Source organism: Oryctolagus cuniculus, chromosome 3 (genome assembly GCF_051225735.1).
Source record: "Oryctolagus cuniculus isolate XC-2025 breed Fujian yellow rabbit chromosome 3, ASM5122573v1, whole genome shotgun sequence".
NCBI lineage: Eukaryota > Metazoa > Chordata > Mammalia > Lagomorpha > Leporidae > Oryctolagus > Oryctolagus cuniculus.
In genome coordinates this window covers 150,962,276-150,982,591 of record NC_142869.1, presented here as the reverse complement: position 1 = coordinate 150,982,591, position 20,316 = coordinate 150,962,276, and the positions used below count along the sequence as shown (strand labels likewise).

At 42.5% G+C, this 20,316-nt stretch overlaps 1 pseudogene; it reads right to left on the bottom strand.

Moving 5' to 3' along the window:
• Positions 1 to 1,233: 1,233 nt before the first annotated feature.
• LOC100357216 (E3 ubiquitin-protein ligase TRIM41 pseudogene) lies at positions 1,234 to 3,113 on the bottom strand (annotated as a pseudogene).
• Between the last annotated feature and the right edge of the window lie 17,203 nt (positions 3,114 to 20,316).

Genomic DNA, 20,316 nt, shown 5'->3' with positions numbered 1-20,316 from the left:
AGAGTGAGCAGTTTCCAAGGCCTCTCTCCTGGCCCTGCGGGTCCACAACTTCTCCTGTGTTGCCATGGGAACTTCTCTCTGTGTGTGATGGTGTTCTTGTCTGCTCTTCTTGTGAAGACACCATCATACTGCTTTAGGGTATACCTGACGACCTGTTTTAAATGAATTGCCTTGTTAAAGATCCTATTTTTTTTTTTTTGCAAATAAACATTTTATTTCTGCAACACAAACAACCTTCCCTTTCCCCCAAGAACATGAATTGACCTCACCCTTCCAAGCAGAGGACAAAAGCCGGTAAGTGACAGAAGGCAAGGTGTTATTAGAAAAATAGATTATACCCAAGGCTCTCCTCCCAGGGATTCGAACCCCTTGTCCCCATCCCTGGCTCCATATTAGGGCTTGCCAAAAAGGGAACGAAAAGGCAGAGAGAAGTTGGAAACTAACAGAAGCAATTCCAATGAACAAAGGGGAAAGTCTGGCAGTAAGTAGACCTGGAAGGGCAGGATGGGAGGAACTTTGCTCCTAGATTTGAATGCCTAAAAAGGAAGGGGGAGAAAATAACTTATGGGGTTATAAAATGGCATGTAGTTTCAATCGTATCAACCATTCCAGATCTGTCACCAAAGCTAAGTTCTGGTTGGTTTGTGGAGGTAGAAAATGGGGATGGAAGGAAAGTAGAATCCCTCCAACTTCCCCAGAGAGTGGGTATTTCGATACCCAGCTCTACCCTTTTGCCCAGCCTGCCTCCCCAAAACAGCTTCCAAATCCTTTAGCTAACCTTTGCACCAGAAAATGGCAGTTCAATGGGGATGCTGAAATTCTTGCCCAAGCCCTCCAGCCTCAGGACTAACATGAGGTTGAAGAGGGGTTGGGGGAAAGGGATTTTAAGGAATGAAATTAAAAATCTCCTCTCAACCCCTACTTGAATTCAGACCCCAGAGCTGGACTGAGCAACACAGAGAGAGAAGACCAAACAGCTGATCTCATTATGAGGAACCCATGCAGACCTGTTGGACAGACACAGTAGGTGAAAAGGCTGAATTGGAGGCCAGCAGGGTTCCTTTAAGGCTCCTAGAAGAAGCAGGGGTCTGGAGTCAAGGGGGAGCCAGAAAAAAATGCAGTAACATAGTGAGAGGAGCCTTTGAGCATCCAAACTTATGGGTCACCCTCCACCACCACCCGCCCCCCCCCCCACAGTGCTAACCAGAGGGGCCCCTGCGGATGGCAGGCTAATCAAGGGCAGAGCTTGATACGGGTGCCCTTGGAAAGCACCCGGAAGAAAGGGAAGACAGGCTCGTCTAGGAAGGCAGCTGAGAAGGTGTACACATGGGCTGAAGTCTCCACATTGTAGAAGCCCAGACACCTAGCCTCATATTCCAGGTACACGCCAAAGCGCCGTGGTTTCTCACTTGGGCTCAGCAGTGTCTGCTCTGTTGAGCTTTGTGCCTGGTAACGTTTGCCATTGGTGCCCACACACCACACTTCCCGCTGAAGCAGGGGCTGCTGGGGCAGGTGAAGCCATCGGCGGCGATGATGATGATGACAAGGGGAGCTGGCATCCCCAGTGCTCACAGAGGACCCCCCCAGAGCCCACCTTTTCCTTATGATGGGTTGATTCACGGGCAGCACCCACTGCCCAACCCCTCCGACAGCCCACCTCTGCCTCCCAGTAGTGCCGGCCAGAGCGGAAGCCCTGGGCCCCCAGTACACAGCAGTCAGCTGAGAAGCACTTGGATGGTCAACAACCTCCTGCCGCCTTTCTGCCAGGCGGACACAGCGGCGATCAGGGGACAACATTGAGGCCGGATGAGCTGTGTCAGGGTCCAGCGTCAGGTCCACTCTTGCAGCCTGACAGAACATTTGGCTCATTTTCCTCACAATGGCATCTGTCAGGAAATCATGGCTATGGGGTTGGTCCAGATCAGGGGACCAGATCTCTGGTGGTTGCAGCGGTACCTCTTCACACCTACTGAAAGTCTCCTTGATGTCCTGAAACAGCCGTAGGCCACCCTGCTGACTCTGCTCCTGGGCCTCGGCCAGCAAGCTGTGCTGTTTGGGCTCAGCTGGGTGGCCTGCTCTGAGAGGCGGCTGGCTGCAGCTCCCGCACGCCCCAACTGGGCTTCATGCATCTCTCGGAGGCGCCGCTGCAGCCCTGCCTGCTCTTCAGCCAGAAACCGCGTCAACTGCCCAAACTCTGAAGCCACAGCTGTAAGCTCTAACTTCATCTGGCTCTTCAGTTCTGTCACCCGCCTCTCCTCCTTGGCCTTCATCTTCTGCATGACTTCCAGGTGCTTCCTCAGTGGTTCCAGGTGCCCTTGCAATTTGGCCTTGTACTCCTGCACCACCTCCTCCAATGGCACCACGCGGTGCTGTTTGTGGCTCCTAGAGTCACGGCACACCACGCAGATGGCCTCTTCATCTACCTCGCAGAAGAGCGTCAGTGCTTCTTGGTGTTTAGGACAGATGCCCTGCTCGTTTACACGGCTCCCTCGAACAGGGGTTGGATGCATCTGCCGAATCACCGGAACCATGTTGGCCAGCTGCAAGTTGGGGCAGAAGCTCCGCCGAGGAAAGCTCTTTCGACACTGGGGCTGGAGGCGGGGGCAGTGGGGTGACAGTGTCTAGCTCCTCTTCCTCATCCTCCTCCAAAACTTCCTTCTCACCCCCCTCATCCTTCCCCCTGAGGTCCTCCTCCCTGTACCCCAAGTAGTAGTCCTCCTCCCACACATAATCGATTTGTCCCAGCTGGACCCACCCATGCCACTGGTCAAAAACACACCCTCCTCTTCCTCCTCGATCTCTTCCTCCATTTCACCCTCATAGTCTTTGTCCCGCATATGGGTGTCCCACCCCCTACCAGCCCCTACAACCTCCACTTCCTCCTCCTCTCCGTCCTCTTCTTCCTCCTCTTTCTCCTCCTCCTCCTCCTCCCGGTCTAACTCTTCCCTGTCCTCCTCATCCTCCCCGCCCCACAACTGAGTTACATACACTCGGCAGAAGTTGTGCCCGCAGCCCAAGGACACGGGGTCGGTGAAGTTATCAAGGCAGATGGCGCACATCGCCTCCTCTTGAAGGGTCTGCACTGGGTTGGGTGTCATGGCAACGGCTGCCATCTTAGTGTCCAGCCAGTGTAGATGTGCGGGGGCGGGGGGACAGATAGGGGGGTCTTCCCCTTTCAGACGCCGTGTTGGCCCCTGCCCTGCCTCTCCACGCCTCGTCCCAAGCGCAGTCAGAGAACTGTCCACTCGAAAACCCCCACCTCCCCAGAGTTCCCTGCTCCTTGCCGACAACCGTGTCTCAGGGTGGGCACAGGTGGGGTGAAACAGCTGAGCGCCGCCGCCAAGTCCTTCAGGTAGACCTGAGTGCAAATTTGCCTTAACGCTCCCCTGGCCTCCTCATAAACCCCTGCCCCTCCTCCTTCCTGGCCCCCTAAAGATCCTATTTTGAAATACAGTCGTATTCCACGGTACTGGGGGAGAGGAGGTCTATGTATGAGTTTAGTCAGGGGAGAGTGCAATTTGGCCTATAAGAGTCTCTTGCTTACTTCTTCATCCTCACTTGCCTTGAAGGAGGAGTTGCTCTTCTGCTTGGTCAACTCCCGGGACTCTGATGGGGCACTTTATGGGGTGGCATCACAGGGCAAGAGGAGGCCCCCTGTGTGGGTCTGTTCTATGAAATTTCTCAATTTCCTGTCTTACACTAATAAAGTGGCTGGTGACCCAAGGCCTGATGCACGGGACGCTTTCTCTCCTGATTTTACCACCTGAATGAACCAAGAAGGACCAAAGAAGAGAAGTGGTAGAATTTTCCATACTGCCAAGAAAAAACCCACAAAATCTAACCTTTTATTGAAAAAAGTGTTCATGTTTTAAGAGAAAAAGGGGGAAAGAAACCTCTCTGGGACCCTTGTTCCCCTCTAGTGCCTTTAATAACTGCCTTTCACTTCCCAGACAAGTGCCTTTCACTTCCCAGACAATTCTGAAGTCTAATTTCTCATCAACTCATCCTTCTTCCTCCAGCTACCAGGCAGTCTGAAGCCAGGAGCCAGGAGCTCCATTTGGGTCTCTTGTGAGTGGCAGGGGCCCAAGCACTAGGGCCATTTTCTGCTGCCTTCCCAGGGTCATTAACAGGGAGCTGGATCAGAAGTGGAGCAGCCAACAATTGAACAGACACCCATATGGGATGCTGGGGGTCACAGGTGATGGTTTAACCTGCTATGCCACGACGCCAACCCCCTCATTTTTCTAAATTTTATATTTTTTGTTTAAAACGGAACACAAACATATGCATTAGCCTGGGTTCACACAGGGTCAGGATCATCAATGTCATTCACCTCCATCCACATCTTGTTCCACTGGAGGATCTTCAAGGAACAAAAATATGCACGTCCTCTCCTGTGGTAGCATACAGTTGTTGTCTTCTGGACAACTTCCTGATGAACCCGCCTGGGCTTCCTTTGAGGAGGGGTCACTCTTCAGAAATAGGTCCATGATGATTTGCTTGCTTGGTTTATTTTATTTCTTTAGTTTTCATCACAGATTTTCATACAAGCAGATAATACACCAAGAATATTCCTCTCTATTATTGAAAACCATCCCATGTTGGGGTCCAAGTTTTCAAGATTTTGAAGGAGCTCACTGACATCTGCAAAAGTTTCTGCTAGACCCTTCTCTGTGAATCTTCGTGGAGGTTCTTCTGTTTCATCTCCTGCAGCTTCCTTTTCTCTTCCCTCTGCTTCAGCTATGCATTCCTAAGGTGACAGAAGAGTTTCAGTTCATTATAATCTTATGGGACCAGCATTGTGGTTATTTGCAGAAATGTGATTATGTGATGCAGAAATGTGATTATGTGATGCATAACTGTACCAACAATTTTATATGTCAATTTAAAAAAAAGTAAAATTTAAAAATGAGATATATTCTTTTATCATCCTTTTTGTGATTAAAAAATTGGCATTTAGATATTGTTTAAGTACTTCATTTAAGTTCTCCCAACTAGTCAGTTGCAAACTTTGGCTTCACCTCCCTATTTTTACCTTTTGAACAGGCTACATTCTTCAGTAGTAGCTCCACAAGTGACTACATTCAGAATCTCCCAGAAAATCTTGAAGAACAAAATCAACAACCTACAGAAAATTATGACTCTATCATGACATCTAGAATTAGAGTCTCTGGCATGTTTCTCAATAATTAATGATAGACTCTCAAGTAAATTAATTAAACATTATGTACTTATTTACTTAAAAGAGAAAGACAGACAGACTGAGAGAAAGCGAGTTCTCATCTTTCAGTTCACTTTCCACATTCCTGCAGCAGCCAGGATTTGGACAAGCTGAAGCTGGGATCCAGGAACACAAGTCAAGTCTTACTTGAGCCATCACTGCTGCTTCACAGGGGTGCACATTAGCAGGAAGCTGCAGGCCAGAGTCAGACCCAAGAATCAAACCCGAGTACTCCAATGTGGGACATGGACATCTTAACAGATGTCTTAATGGCTAGGCCCAATGTCCATCTCCAGGAAATTATTATTTAATTCACTTTGGCACTGGCTCATATGATCACATTTTGGAAATCATTGTGCATTTTACATTGCCTTAAAGCAGTTCAACTCTTTAGCCTGATAATTTATTTCTATCCTCATGTCCTAAGAAATTATTTGAGGTACGCGCAGATCCTAATATAAATATCTTACTACAGTCATAATATATGCAAGCTTCAACACAAATGTTCCTATATATAATCATAAAAATTGTGAGAAATCTGTCCATTACTAAAGTTACATACATTTTATTATATATGGATTATTATATAAACATTATAAAATCTATATTCAAAGTATTTTTATATTGAACTACTCACTGAGAAAGTTGAATGAAAATAGTTAGATCTGAAAATTTATATAAAATATAATCCTACATTGATTTTATATATCCATACATGGAAGAGCAGATGGGAAACTTGGAAAAAAATTCATCAAAGTGTTAACAAGATTATTTTGTATGTTTTCCTTCCATTTTTCTTTTTATTCAAAATTATCTACAAGACCAGGCATTACTTTTATAATCAAAAGGAAACAATAACTGCTATTTAAAATTAAATCTCATTATCTAGAATTGAATTCATCTTCCCTCCCAAATGCTTGTCACTTGCTGACATTTCTATCACTATAAATGGAATCATTTTCCTGGTTACCCAGACTTACAACTTTGGAGAGTGATTTCTTCCTCTTCAGTATGTCCCACTTGAGGGAAATGCTGCCAGTGCTATGGCAAAAGGTATGGATGTATGCTTTCTGTATGGAAGCTGTGGTGGGGACTTGAGAGCTGGAACCACACCTCCACCTACTAGACATACTCTGAAAGATGACGTCTCCAGCTCATGCCTCTGCCCCAGAGCAGGGATGTACTTTACCTTAACCACATGCATGGAAATGAAGGGAGAGGTAGAAACTCAAAGGACATTTGTGGTGCTGTTTGTGGGAGGAGAATATATGTTGGGAAATTAAAAATAAATAATAATAACAAAATCCCATTGTGAGCTTCTGTTTGATGATTGGGGATGTTCATCCTGAAGACTTTGGTCTTGCTTGGTCCTATTCAATTTTTGAAATGTTGCATTTATTTATTTGAAAGACAGAGTAAAGGGGGAGGGGGAGAGAGAAAAAGAGAAAGGAGAGAGAGAGAGAGAGAGAGAGAGAGAGAGAGAGAATCTTCCTTCCCTTGGTTCACTTTCCAAATGACCATAATAGCCAAGCAGTCAAGTTTGGACTAGGCTGAAGCCAGGAGTGTGGAACTCCATCTAGGTCTCTCACATAGGTGGCAGGAGCCCAAGTACTTGGATCATCATTTGTTACTTCCCAGGGCACTTGCAGGAAGCTGGAACAGAAGTGGAGCATCCAGGAACCAGCACTCTGATTTGGGATGCTGGTGCCACATGAAATGGCTTAATTTGCTGTGCTACAGTGCTGACATTCATTCTATTCATTTTAAACTGAGGGATAGCCCACAATTGATTTAGATTGTGTTTCCTTAAGGCAAGGAATATAACATTTGTATCTTTAGTTATGAAACAAATGAAAATCTGCTTCATGTGATATTGAGTTTATTGTCTTCTTAAGTAATTTAAAAATGTTCCAAAACCTCTACATTTATTTCCTTGTCTTACAGAATTACTGATCTCAGAATTCAAATGCTAAGGCTCTTTTTAGTTTTCATGCTTTATAATATTTATTATTCTAAAAAAAGAACTTACAGATACATTTAATCCTCTTCAATTCAAAAACTGTCCCTCGTGTGTAAAGAAGTTTGTAGTAAGCATCAAGGAATAGAAAATCCATTGGGAGTGCAATTTCCTTAAGAACTTAATAAGTTTTCAGTCTATTTTCTTCTGGTCAGTTCCATGTACTAATAATTATATCCAAAATTTTTGTCTTAAAAATTCTTCTCAAATTTTAATGTGCTATAAATTACTTGGGAATCTTGTTAAAATATAGATTTTGATGAAATAGATCTGGGTGGAGCTTGAGATTTTTTCTTTTAGTAAGCCTTCAGATGATGCCAATGTTGTAGAAAGGGCAGGAAAACTACAGTTACTCTTAATTTAAATTTGGTGGTTTGCTTCATCTCTTAATTTTTCAGTTTTAATAGCCTCCTTATGAAAGATAAAACATTGGCTCTGGTACAGAAAACCCAATTGTCCTATGTTTGTCTCAATTTGATTCCTTAATCTTTTGGAGAGCATTTAATAAAAGCAAACATCTAATCACATTCTAATCATCTTCCTTTTCCTATCTCTAAAAGGCTTCCCAGCTTCTAGATTGGAAAGGTCATTCCTCTGCCTTTCCTCTCTGCCAAGCTTCCTTCTCTCTGCCATGGTTACAATTTAGAATCAGTTACATTGCAAGCAAGAAGTGCAGAGGCAAAGTGATTCCAAGAATGGTTCACTCTATAGCTCAACGTCATTATCAAGGAGCTACGTTGTTTGCCTCTTTCCAGTGTACTATGTTCAGTTTGCTTGTACCCTTTGGCTGGTGTCCATTTCTCAAGGTGTTTGCTTTAATCCAGGTATAACATCCACACAGAAGTATGAAGAAGGTCTGCTCCTTTTGCACATAATTTTTTAGAAGGACTCATTTCCAAGAAGTCTCTTAGCATAATTCTCAGTTAAAATTTCATTACTTGTCTTGGCAAAGAAAACACAATTCCATGAACAACTCAGAATGTTCTAGTGTTCTAATATGTTGTTTGTAATAAGTCATCCTTTGGTATCCACAGAGGATTGGTTCCAGGACCCCCACAGGTACCAAAATCTGCAGATGTTCAATTCTCTCTATAAAATATCTAAGTATTTACAGATAGCTTGTGCACATCCTCCCATATACTTTCAATCATCTCTCAATTACTTATAAGAGCTAAAACGATGTAAAGACTGTGTTTGTACTTATTATACTATATTGCTTAGGGAAAAATGATGAGAAAAAAGTTCGCACATTTTCTATATCCATATCTACATCTATACATATTTGTCCAAATATGTTTGACTCAAGGTTGTTTGATGCCATTGAAGCAGAGCTCACAGGTACATTGGACATTATTTATTTCAGAATACTGGGTAATGGTAACCCTGATTGTTCTGGTGCACATAGATACCACTTTCCAGGAGGAAATCAAGGCAGGAAAAATGGGAAGAAATGGAGGAATCTTGCACTACAGTTCCACTCAGGGTGCAGCACCCCTGAGATATGTAAAGAGAAAACCCTGTAGTGTGTCCATCTAGTTGTTCACTGAATGTGGAAGGAAAGAAGACATGAAGTACGTATCTACACTAGCAGTACTAGCGATGGTTAACAAGTTACCTGGCTTCTCGGTGATTTATAAAGAAAAGAATTAAATGGAAAATTGAAACATTGAAAAAAAGTCTGGAAAAGATGTATTTGGAATGGCAATTCTGGGAAAACACAGAGTGTGACAATATTTGGTTTCACATGAATGCTCAGCGAAGGTAATCCATTTCACAAGTGGCTTTCAAAAATTGCTTAGGTAATTATCCAGTGGATAACAGTCTTCTTTACTTAGATACCCAGTGCTTTCTCAATGTAACCACGGATAAAATGAATACAGCATCAGGGATAGAGGCTACATATGTGCTTTCTGCAGAGGCTTATAGGGCTACTGCCTCTGCTCCATGTCCAACTTGCCAACATTGGTGGCTAATGCCAAGAAACAAACACAAGAGAGCCAGGAGAAGGTGAAAGCTTGCTACAAAAAGGGAACTGGAAATTGACTCCTCCTATCAGAGAGGGCACCATCTCATGTTTCTTCAGGCATAGCTAAGTAGTCTGGGTAGAGATTTACCCTCACTGCATGCAATGTGCTGCAAGCAGTGTTCTTCATGAGCTTGTAGGATGATTTACTGACTGCCATTAAAAACACACACATCTATCTATCTATATCATCTATATCTATATCATCTATGTCTATATCTATATCTATATCATCTATGTCTGTATCTATCATCTATCTTCTCCGAGTAGGGCCATTTTAATGGCAATTGGCCCACATCTGCAGAATTCATTATTGGTACCACATACCTCATCCTCCTGAAGCAGCCAGCATGGCAGAACAGTGGGATGATATATGAAAGTTTCAGTGGTCGTGTGAACAAGAAGACAATACCCTATGAGATGAGGATACTATTCCCATGGGATTGGGTGTACGTCTTAAATCAGCATCCAATTTAGGCTGAAGAGACAGGATATAGGTCTGAGAGTTAAGGCACAGAGGTTGGAGTGGCTCTTCTTGCAAATACAGTACTCATTTTTTTTAAAGATCTATTTATTCATTTGAAAGGCAGAGTTACAGAGAAAAGAGGAGAAAGGAGAGATAGAGGAAGAGAGAGAGAAAGAGAGAGAGAGAGAGAGAAAAATTGAGACATCGTCCATCCATTGGTTCATTCTCCAAATGGCTGTAACGAACAGGGCTGGGCCAGGCCAAAGTCAGGAGAGAGGAGCTACATCTGGGTCTCCCACATGGGTGCAGGGGTCCTAGTACTCGGAACCTCTTTTGCTGCTGCTGCTTTCCTAGGTACATTAACAAAGAGCTGGATTGGGAGTGGAGCAGTTAGGATTCAAATTGGGGCCGATATGGGCTGCTGGCACCATAGATGGCAGCTTACCCTACTATGCCATAACACCAGCCCCTAAATACAGTTCTCTTCATTAAACACTAGAAGAACATTTATTCCCCACTCTGAAGAGTGTGTTTCAATGGGTTTGAAGATCAAGGTTCACAAAAGAGGTATATTCCCATGAGGAAACAGCAAAATGTTTCCAGCTGAGACTGTCCTCTAAGCATTTTGAGTTTCTCAGGCTGTTGAACCATCAGGCAGAGAAAGAAGAGTTCATTATAGTGGCCTGGGTGATTTCTCCCAGTTGTCAGAAGGACACTTGGTTTCTGTTATATAATAGAAGAAAATGGAGAATGCTTAGAGCTCAGGACAATCACTGAAGTACACTTGATATTCCTTTGTCTAATAATCCTTGGACAATTGTGCTAATCAAATGAAGACATGACCACCAATGGACCTGAATCTATGGGAATGAACCTATGGGAACCTCCACCAGACTCAAAACTCTGTCTAGGTAAAGGGACTGGCAGACTGTAAGAACACAGAATCATATGATAGCTATCAGCAGAGGTGTTGTAATCTGTTACACTGTGTAGAGCACAGCACCTACAGTTTATGTTATTGGTAGGTTTTATTAGTTATTAGTAAGTTTTTATTTTGTATTGCTACATTATCTGAATAATGCCAGTGTGTCTAACATTTTAGATGTTTAAGTAATAATTGGTTAATTAACAATGTCCCGATTCCCTTGGATTCCTTTGGATTTTTATTGGATCATCTGCCTTAGGGAATCTCATCTGTTCCAATGGGTTTATTTGTCATTTATATGTGAGACTATGATACTCTGATTATATATGTGTGTGTGTATGTGTGTATGTATATATATATCTATCCCTTATTCCTGGGATGGAGCTCCTAAGTCCCTGAGATTTTTACAGTTGATAGGAGTATCATTTATTCTAATGATGTCACTGTGTGTGGATATTTGAATAGCCCTGGGATGGAGGCTGGTTGCCAGGGGAAATAACCATGTGATTAGAGAGTTGGAACTTTGGGTACCATCCTGATCTCTGGAGTTAGGGGAGGATGGAAGGTCAATTTGATCACCAATGGCCAATAACTTAATCAGTCATACCCAGGTGTTGAAGCTCCAATGAAGACTCAAAGGACAAAGCTTGGAGAGTCCTTGGGTAGCTGAACATGTGGGGCTACCTGGAGGGCGGTGTTCCTAGAGAGGTCAAGGGAGCTCCATGCCCCTTCCCATGTATGTTGCCCTGTGCATCTTCCCCAGGGCCATTCTTCTGTATCCTCTTTCATTTCCTTCATAATAAACTGGTCAACATAAGTAAACTGTTTCCCTGGGCTCTATCAGCTGCTTTAGAAGATGAATGGAACCCGAGCAGGGGGTCATGGGAACCCTGATTTGCAGGCAGTTTATTCAGAAGCACAGATCACAACCTGAGGCTTTCGTTGACATCTGAACTGGGGCAGTCTTGTGGGACTGAGCCCTGTTCCTATGAAATCTGACCCTCTTTCCAGGTAGACAGTGTCAAAATTAAATTAAATTATAGGACACCCATTTGGTCTGCTGAAAAATTGCATGGTGTATGGAAAATACACACATGTTTGGTGACCAAAAGGGGGGGCATTTTTCATGAAGTGTTGTATTGAGTGTGTGAGTATATAAATATATTTTGTTTTCTCCTGTCTCAACTAACAATCCGTGGCTTTAACTCTGCCTCCAGCTCCAAACATTGATGCCCCATTGCCTATGAACTGTCTTCAACTTATGTTGGTGTTTTCCTTCTCCATACCACGTTGTTGGAACTCTCACTGAGTCAATCAACTAAGCCAGATACATACTCTAGACTATTTCTTCTTCTCCCTTTAAGTCAAAGGCAATTCTCTTGTTCTGTCATACTATATTCTAAATATTTGTTCCTACTATCCCATCACCAAAATCCCCAAGTGCACAATCCAGGTTAGACTGTTATTTTATTTTATTTTTTTAAGATTTTTTATTTATTTATTTGAGAGGTAGAGTTACAGACAGTAAGAGGGAAAGACATAGAGAAAGGTCTTCCTTCTGTTGGTTTACTCCCCAAATGGCCGCAACGGCCAGAGCTACACCGATCTGAAGCCAGGAGCCAGGAACCTTGTCCTGGTCTCCCTTGTGGGTGCAGGAGCCCAAGCACTTGGGCCATCTTCTACTGCTTTCCCAGGCCATAGAGAGAGCTGGATGGGAAGTGGAGCAACCGGGACTAGAACCTGTGCCCATATGGGATGCTGGCCCCGCAGGCAGAGGATTAACCTCCTGTGCCATGGCGTTGGCCCCTAGACTGTTATTTTATCCTATTTGGATTGTCAAAAATATAACTCAAATAAAACTGATACTTTAACCTCCTACATGAAATCATAATTGAAAAATAGAAGTCCAAAGGAAAATTAGAATCAAAAGAAATGCCAATTCAAAACATAACTAAATTAAATACAATTTAATTAGTCTCTTAGAAAATACCCAAAGTCAAGAGGAACATTACTAATAAAGTATCCTTTAGCCCTCTCCCATGCATTCTTTTTTCCACCCTATTTTCCATAGGAAAGAGACCATTGCTCCCAAGTTCTGCACCCCTTCTTAGGTTCAACTCTATCCTTTTCACTAGCCTGAACATTTCTTTATACACTAGCATCTTCTTTCTTATAAAGTTTTTATTTATGTATTTATTTTCTTAATTTTAGAGACTCACAGAGAACTTTCCTCCACTGGTTTACTCCTCAAAAGCCTATAATGGTCAGGAATAGGTCAGGCCTAAGCCAGGAGCCAGGAACTATGAAATCAATCCAGGTCTCCCATGTAGGTAGTAGGGATCCAACTACTTAAACCTACACTGCTGCCTCCCAGGATCAGTATTAGCAGGAAGCTCAAATAGGGAACCAGAGATGGGAATGGAACCCAGGCACTCAATATGAGAGACAGGTGTCCCAACTGACATTTTAACCACTGGGTCAAATGTCCTCTTCTCAACTTCTTTTACTGAGACTATCTTTAACTCAGATTATCCTCATAGTCCCTACAAGGCCTTGGTGTTGTGCAAAAAGATCCAGACTCAATTCTTTAGAAGTTGTAAAAAAATAAGAAAGCAGGGCCGTGGGACAGAGCAAGGAAGGATTAGTTTCTTAAGACTCTTATGACCGGCGCTGTGGCTCACTAGGCTAATCCTCCGCTTTGCGGCGCCAGCACACCGGGTTCTAGTCCTGGTCGGGTCGCCAGATTCTGTCCCGGTTGCCCCTCTTCCAGGCCAGCTCTCTGCTGTGGCCAGGGAGTGCAGTGGAGGATGGCGCGCCGGCCGCTGCGGCCATTAGAGGGTGAACCAATGGCAAAGGAAGACCTTTCTCTCTGTCTCTCTCTCTCTCTCTCTCTCTCTCTCTCTCTCACTGTCCACTCTGCCTGTAAAAAAAAAAAAAAAAAAAAGAAAAAAAAGAGAGAGACTCTTAATGTTTTGCTTTAGAGGACTAATGAAGGTAAACACACCTAGTTCTGCCATATGGAAGCATTTCTATACCGTCAGTCCTCAGCATCCTATTACGCCCCTCACAAATCATGCTTTCTCGTTCTTATTGGGTCAAATATCATTACTTATGGTATTTATAGCTGTACTATCTATGTTAGTCTGGCTGTATTTTTCACATTTTAACAGTGGTAGGATAACATGTGGTGCTTCAATTTAATGGCTCCCTGCTAGGGATAGGATAATAGTTCATTCTTTCTGTTATTTTCCTTAAAAGTTCAATTAGTAATACAATATGCCTCTACAAGAACTGATGTAAATATGGGTCATCCTCACCATTCTGATGTCTGTAAAGGGCCAGAGATCCAACAGTGTCAATACCGTTCTACTTGTGATCTACCCTGATGCACTAGGAAAAAAAAAAAAAAAAACAAACAAACAAACAAACAAACAAAAAAAACCTCTTTTTTTTTTTTTTTTTTTTTTGACAGGCAGAGTGGACAGTGAGAGAGACAGAGAGAAAGGTTTTCCTTTGCCGTTGGTTCACCCTCCAATGGCCGCCGTGGCCGGCGCACTGCACTGATCAGAAGGCAGGAGCCAGGTGCTTCTCCTGGTCTCCCATGGGGTGCAGGGCCCAAGGACCTGGGCCATCCTCCACTGCACTCCTGGGCCACAGCAGAGAGCTGGCCTGGAAGAGGGGCAACCGGGACAGAATCCGGCGCCCTGACAGGGACTAAAACCCAGTGTCCCGGCGCCGCAAGGCCATGGTGCCGGCCAAAAAAAATAAATAAATAAAATAACTCTTCAGTTCACTGTCCAGACTTAATCCAGGTTTGTTTTAGGGGATTACGCTTGATCATGTATAGTTAGCAGGAGCTCTCCTACTGAGAGGCTCGTTTCAGGAGGCTCATGTGTGCCTGCAGTAGGTCATAGACTGTGTTTTGGTTCTTGAGGGCAGCCATGACTGTCCTCTTCCTCCCTGGGCTGATGAACCAGCCTTACCAACAGTGAGAAACCTAGCGGTCTCTCAGTGTTAAGGTGAAAGGTCAGTGGCTCAGTTTTTACTGCATGTCTTCACAGAAGGGCTGGGGCCACATTCTCCTGATTCCTTTAAGTGTAGGTTGCTAAGGTTGTTTCTCAGATCAGATTTTTTTTCTTTGTGGTTGGTGCATGGTTAGTAATTTAACACACGAGTCTCAGACATTCCCTGTTCTGCCTCATCATCATGACAGGACAGTCTGTCACCATAATGGAGATCCAGTGGCCTTAAATCTTCCCCAGTATTGAATCATCTGGATGCTTACTTCCGGTACCAAGACTTCTCTGCCTTGGATGGCTGACATAACTGTAGTTCAGTGGCGTATTCCAATCAGTAAGCAAATTAATTCTCCTGTTATCCCTGATACACTGATCCCTGTAAATTCCTGATCCCATGCTCATGCCAACAATTAATCTATTCCAGTTGTTCTGCAGCTGTCTGATCTATGTTGGACACAAAAGCACCAGTGGATGGTGTTGCTGCTCACTTTCTAAGGAGAAATAAATTTGATGTAGGTTACAGAGCCATTTTCAGCTTATAATTTGAATATAAAAGAAAGTAGTAAATTAGGGAAGTGATTGGAATGATTAAGAGAAATATTTTAAGATGATTGGAAATTAAGCCATATGATGTTGGTTTAATTAGGAAAGTTTAATTACAACAATAAGTTAAATTTCCAGGAGTGAAGGGAGGATTTTTCAAAAGTTATTAAGAACATTTCTAATCAGCAAAGGAAAGGAAATATTGGAAAAGAACATTCCAAGAGAAAAGTGGGAGGGATGGCATGCTGGGCACGTAGGAGTGGAAGCATTTCCCTCTGATGGAGCAAAACCCCTTGTCCCAAGAGAACACAAGGCAGGGAGTCGATATGCCTGGTTCCCACTTCCTCCCTCCAACTCCAGCCCTTCTCAGTCATTCTTATCACAGTACTCAGTGAATTTCATGAAGTTACTAATGTTCTTCAACTTGCCAAGTAAATGACAATTTTTTGCTTTTATTTTTATTGAATTTTTATCAGAACATGACCTGTTTGATTATTTCTTTGTGCTTTATACCTTTCCTATGCAAGATAGCTTTTTTCTTATTTCCTTTCCTTATTTTTCTATCTATTCCAGACCCCTACATGTTACAACTTCCCAAGACTCCAATCTTTACCTCTTTCTTTCTTTCTATATTCTTGACCTCAAATCACATCTCTGACTTGTTGGCATTCAAAAATATATATTTCTCCCAGACCTTTCCTCTGTGTAGACATTTTTATCTCCTTGTGTGAGTACTGTCTGACAGGTCATGCTTAATTTATAATGATCCACACAAACTCTTGGTTTCCAATCCCTTCAGGCACATGTTGTTCCGTAAGCCACCAGCAAACTGGACTGACCCAAAGGCCTCCCAACTCGTCGTTCAGTCCTTACAATATTCCCACACTCTCCACCCAAAGGTTATCCACACAGCAGCCACAGAGATTATCCCAAAGCTATTGAAGTGGCTGCTAAAAAAGATGAAAAGACAGCAAGTGTTGGCTAGTATGTGGAGAAAACAGAGCTCTACATACTCTTGGTGGGAATGCAAATTAGTACAACCATTACAGAGGACAGTGTGGAGGTCTCAAAAAATTACAGCAGGGTGACAAGAGATACTGATAACATACTGCTTATGATTTAAAAAAAGAAAAACTAAAAGAAGGGAATTTATATGTTTAACCACAAAGAAATGATGCATGTTTGAGGAGATAGATATGCTTACCCACATTTGAATACTCTATTATACATATATATATAGAAACACCATATTGCACCCCAAAAGTGCACAATTTGTGTGTTTCAGTTAAAAATACATTTTAACACTTAAAAAAAGGACTAGTAGGCAGCTCACTAGGCTAATCCTCTGCCTTGCGGCGCCGGCACACCGGGTTCTAGTCCCGGTCGGGGCGCCGGATTCTTTCCTGGTTGCCCCTCTTCCAGGCCAGCTCTCTGCTGTGGCCAGGGAGTGCAGTGGAGGATGGCCCAAGTGCTTGGGCCCTGCACCCCATGGGAGACCAGGATAAGTACCTGGCTCCTGCCATCGGATCAGCGCGGTGTGCTGGCCACAGCGTGCCAGCCGCGGTGGCCATTGGAGGGTGAACCAACGGTGAAGGAAGACCTTTCTCTCTGTCTCTCTCTCTCACTGTCCACTCTGCCTGTCCAAAAAAAAAAAAAAAAAAAAAAAAGACTAGTATATTGTCCAGCAATCTACTTATAGGATGGATTTCCAAATAAATTGAAATGAGTTTTGTCAGAGATAGCTACGCTCCCATAAACAGCATAATTTTTATAGGCAATTGAATAAATGCTACTGCGGGTTGTTGTAGCAAGGAATGAAATCTACCTAGATATCCAATATATCACAGTATAAAATGGAATACTCTCCAACTTTGAAAATGAAGGAAGTTGGGGTGGGTATTATGGTGCTATGGGTTATGTTATCACTTAAGACTCTCTCATTCCATGTTGGAGGGTATCACGTTCTGGATACCTTGTTCCAGTCTAGTTCCTGTTAATGCATCTTGAGAGGCAGCAGATACTGGTCTACCCTGCCACCTACATGGGAGGCCCTGATGGAGTTCCAGGTTCCTGGCTTTCACATAGTCCGGTAATGGCTGTTGCAGGCATTTCAAGAATGAAACAGTGGATGGAAGATCACTCTCATTCTTATCTCTCAGTTGCTCTGCCTTTTAAGCAGATGGAAATTAATAAACAAGCATTAAAAAATGAAGGAAGTCTTGTTATTTTTGACCACATGTATGTGCATGGAAGACATAAAGTTAAATGAAATAAACTGACCATAGAGAGATAAATACTGCATTACTTCACTCATATGGAGAATCTAGAAAAGTCAAATTCTTAGAAACATACAGTAGAATTGTGGTTACCAGGGGCTGGGGAGGGATTACTGGATGAGGAGATGTTAGTGAAAAAGCACAGTTTAGTTAGAATAAACAAATTCAGGAGATCTATTGTATAGCATGGTGACTGTAGTTAATCTTGAAAACTGCTAAATGAGATCAAATGTTCTCAACACAAAAATAATATATGAGGTGACAGAAATGTTAATTAGCTTGATTTAACCATGAGACAATGTATACATATATTGAAACATCATAACGTGTATTATAAATATATACAATTTTTATTTGTTGGACCAGTGTTGTCATGTAGAAGGGTTAGCCTCTGCCTGCAGTGCTGGTATCCCATATGGGCACCTGTGTGAGTTCTGGCTGCTCCACTTCTGATCCAACTCCCTGCTAATATCCTGGGAAAGCAGTGAAAGATGGTCCAAATGCTTGGGCCCCCACACTCACGTGGTAGATCCGGGAGAAGGTTCTGGCTGCTGGCTTCAGATTGCCCCAGCTCTGTGATTGTGGCCATTTGGGGGAGTGAACCAGTGGATGGAAGGCCTCTCTGTCTGTCTGCAACTTTGCCTCTCAAATAAATAAATAAACCTTCTTAAAATTTTTATTTGTCAATTATATATAGTTTTACATTTTATTTATTTATTTTTTAACTTGGCAAATAAAAATAATATATATTTATTGAGTACTACAAGTTGCTTTGAAATATGTATAGTTGGTGGAATGGCTAAGTTGAGTTAATATTTTAATTGTATCTTAATTTTTACAATGTTACATCCATCAGTTGTCCTAAAATTTGGGCTCATTGGTAATAAGAACTCTGTTTGTATCTCAAAACTTCCTCAATATTGTTAAGGACTTTTTTTGTGCTTCTTTTCACATTAGTGGATACATATGTCTTGTGTTGGCCTGAAACATCAGTTCCAGAGCTGCACATAAATTTTCAAATCATAATCACAACCTCAACATTATCTCCACCATGTTCTTTGATATTTTTGGTAAATTTTCAAGAATAATCATCCCCAGTATTTGTACCATTTAAATACTTATTTTTGAGCATAATTCTTTAAAAAATGAATTTATATGTAGTTATTTTGAAAGACAGAATGAAAAAGAGAGAGGGAGAAGCAGAGAAAGGGAGAGAGGGAGAGAGGGAGAGAGAGAGAGAGAGAGAGAATTTTCCACTAGCTGGTTCACTTCCCAAATGCCTGCAAAAACCAGGACTGGGCCAGACTGAAGCCAGGAGTTCAGAACTTGACTCTGGTCTCCCACAGGAGTGACAGGGGTCCAAGTTACTGGTCCACCTTCTGCTGCCTTCTCAGACACAGAAGGGAGCTGATACGAAGTGAAGAAGCCAGGACTCAAACTCATACTCTGATATAAGATGCTTTGTAAACAGCAGCTCAACCCACTGTGCCACAAACCAGTGACTCTCATTGCTGTTGCTTCTCCCACTTACTCTGTAGAACTAGATCTATTTCCAGAGATAATACTCTCTGTTGTCTTCATCATGTTCAATATGGCAGTTTAGTCTCTCCATTATTTTTATCAACATAATAAAAAATTTAGGACTATGTAGAAAGGGTAGGGAGGCTGGCATGGCATTGGAAAGAAAGGTCCATGTGTTAACATAAACCTCTCTCATTTCCTGGAGCACACCTCCTACACTGACATCAGAGAGTCTGTATAGAATATGAACTACATCTTTCTAATTTCCTACTTTGTTAGGTCCAAGGTCTCTAACCCCATATGGATAAGATGAAGTCAGGAACTGAGTTCCTCTGTTTTGCTTTGTTACTGACTGATATACACTATAGTTTGGTTCATGATGACTCAATAAATATTTGCTGAATGAATAAATGAATGGAAATATTTTTATTTTATCCTATTAAGGAATACAAACTTCACGCATTAATATACACAAATTTGGGAACTTGGTGATTATTCCCCCTACCTTCCTCTCACCTATACTCCCACCCTTCATCCTCCTCCCTCTCCCTTTCCCATTCTTATTTCTTACAAAGATAAATTTTCAGTTAATTTTATACTCATAAGATTAACCCTGCACTAAGTAGAGAGTTCACTGAATAGTATGAAGAAAAAAGAAAAAAAAAGAGCACAAACAAGAAAAACATTGTTTCTCAAGTCAAGATAAGGGCTGTTCAAGATCATCACAGCTCAAGGTGTCAATTTCATTCCTGTACTTTACCATTTAGGTACTCTATTACTTACCATGTATCAGAAAGACCACGTGGTATTTGTCTTTTTATGATTGGCTTATTTCACTAAGTATATTGGTTTATAGTTGCATCCATTTTGTCACAAATGACAAGATTACTTTTTATTACTGCTGTGTAATATTCCATAGTGTATATAGATACCATAATTTCCTTTCCAGTCCTCAGCTGATGGACATTTGGGTTGCTTCCATATTTTAGCTATTGTAAATCGAGCTGAAATGAACATGGGGGTACAGATCACTCTTTCATATGCTGATTTCATTTCTTTTGGGTAAGTTCCCAGGAGTGAGATTGCTGGGTCATATGGTAGGTCTATATTCAGCTTTCTGAGATATCTCCATACTGTCTTCCACAGTGGCTGTGCTAGTTTGCATTCCTACCAACAGTAGAATAGGGTACCCTTCTCCCCACATCCTTGCCAGCATTTGTTGTTTGTTGATTTCTGTATCAGAGCCTTCTAACGGTGGTGAGGTAAAACATCATTGTGGTTTTTATTTGCATTTCCCTGATAATT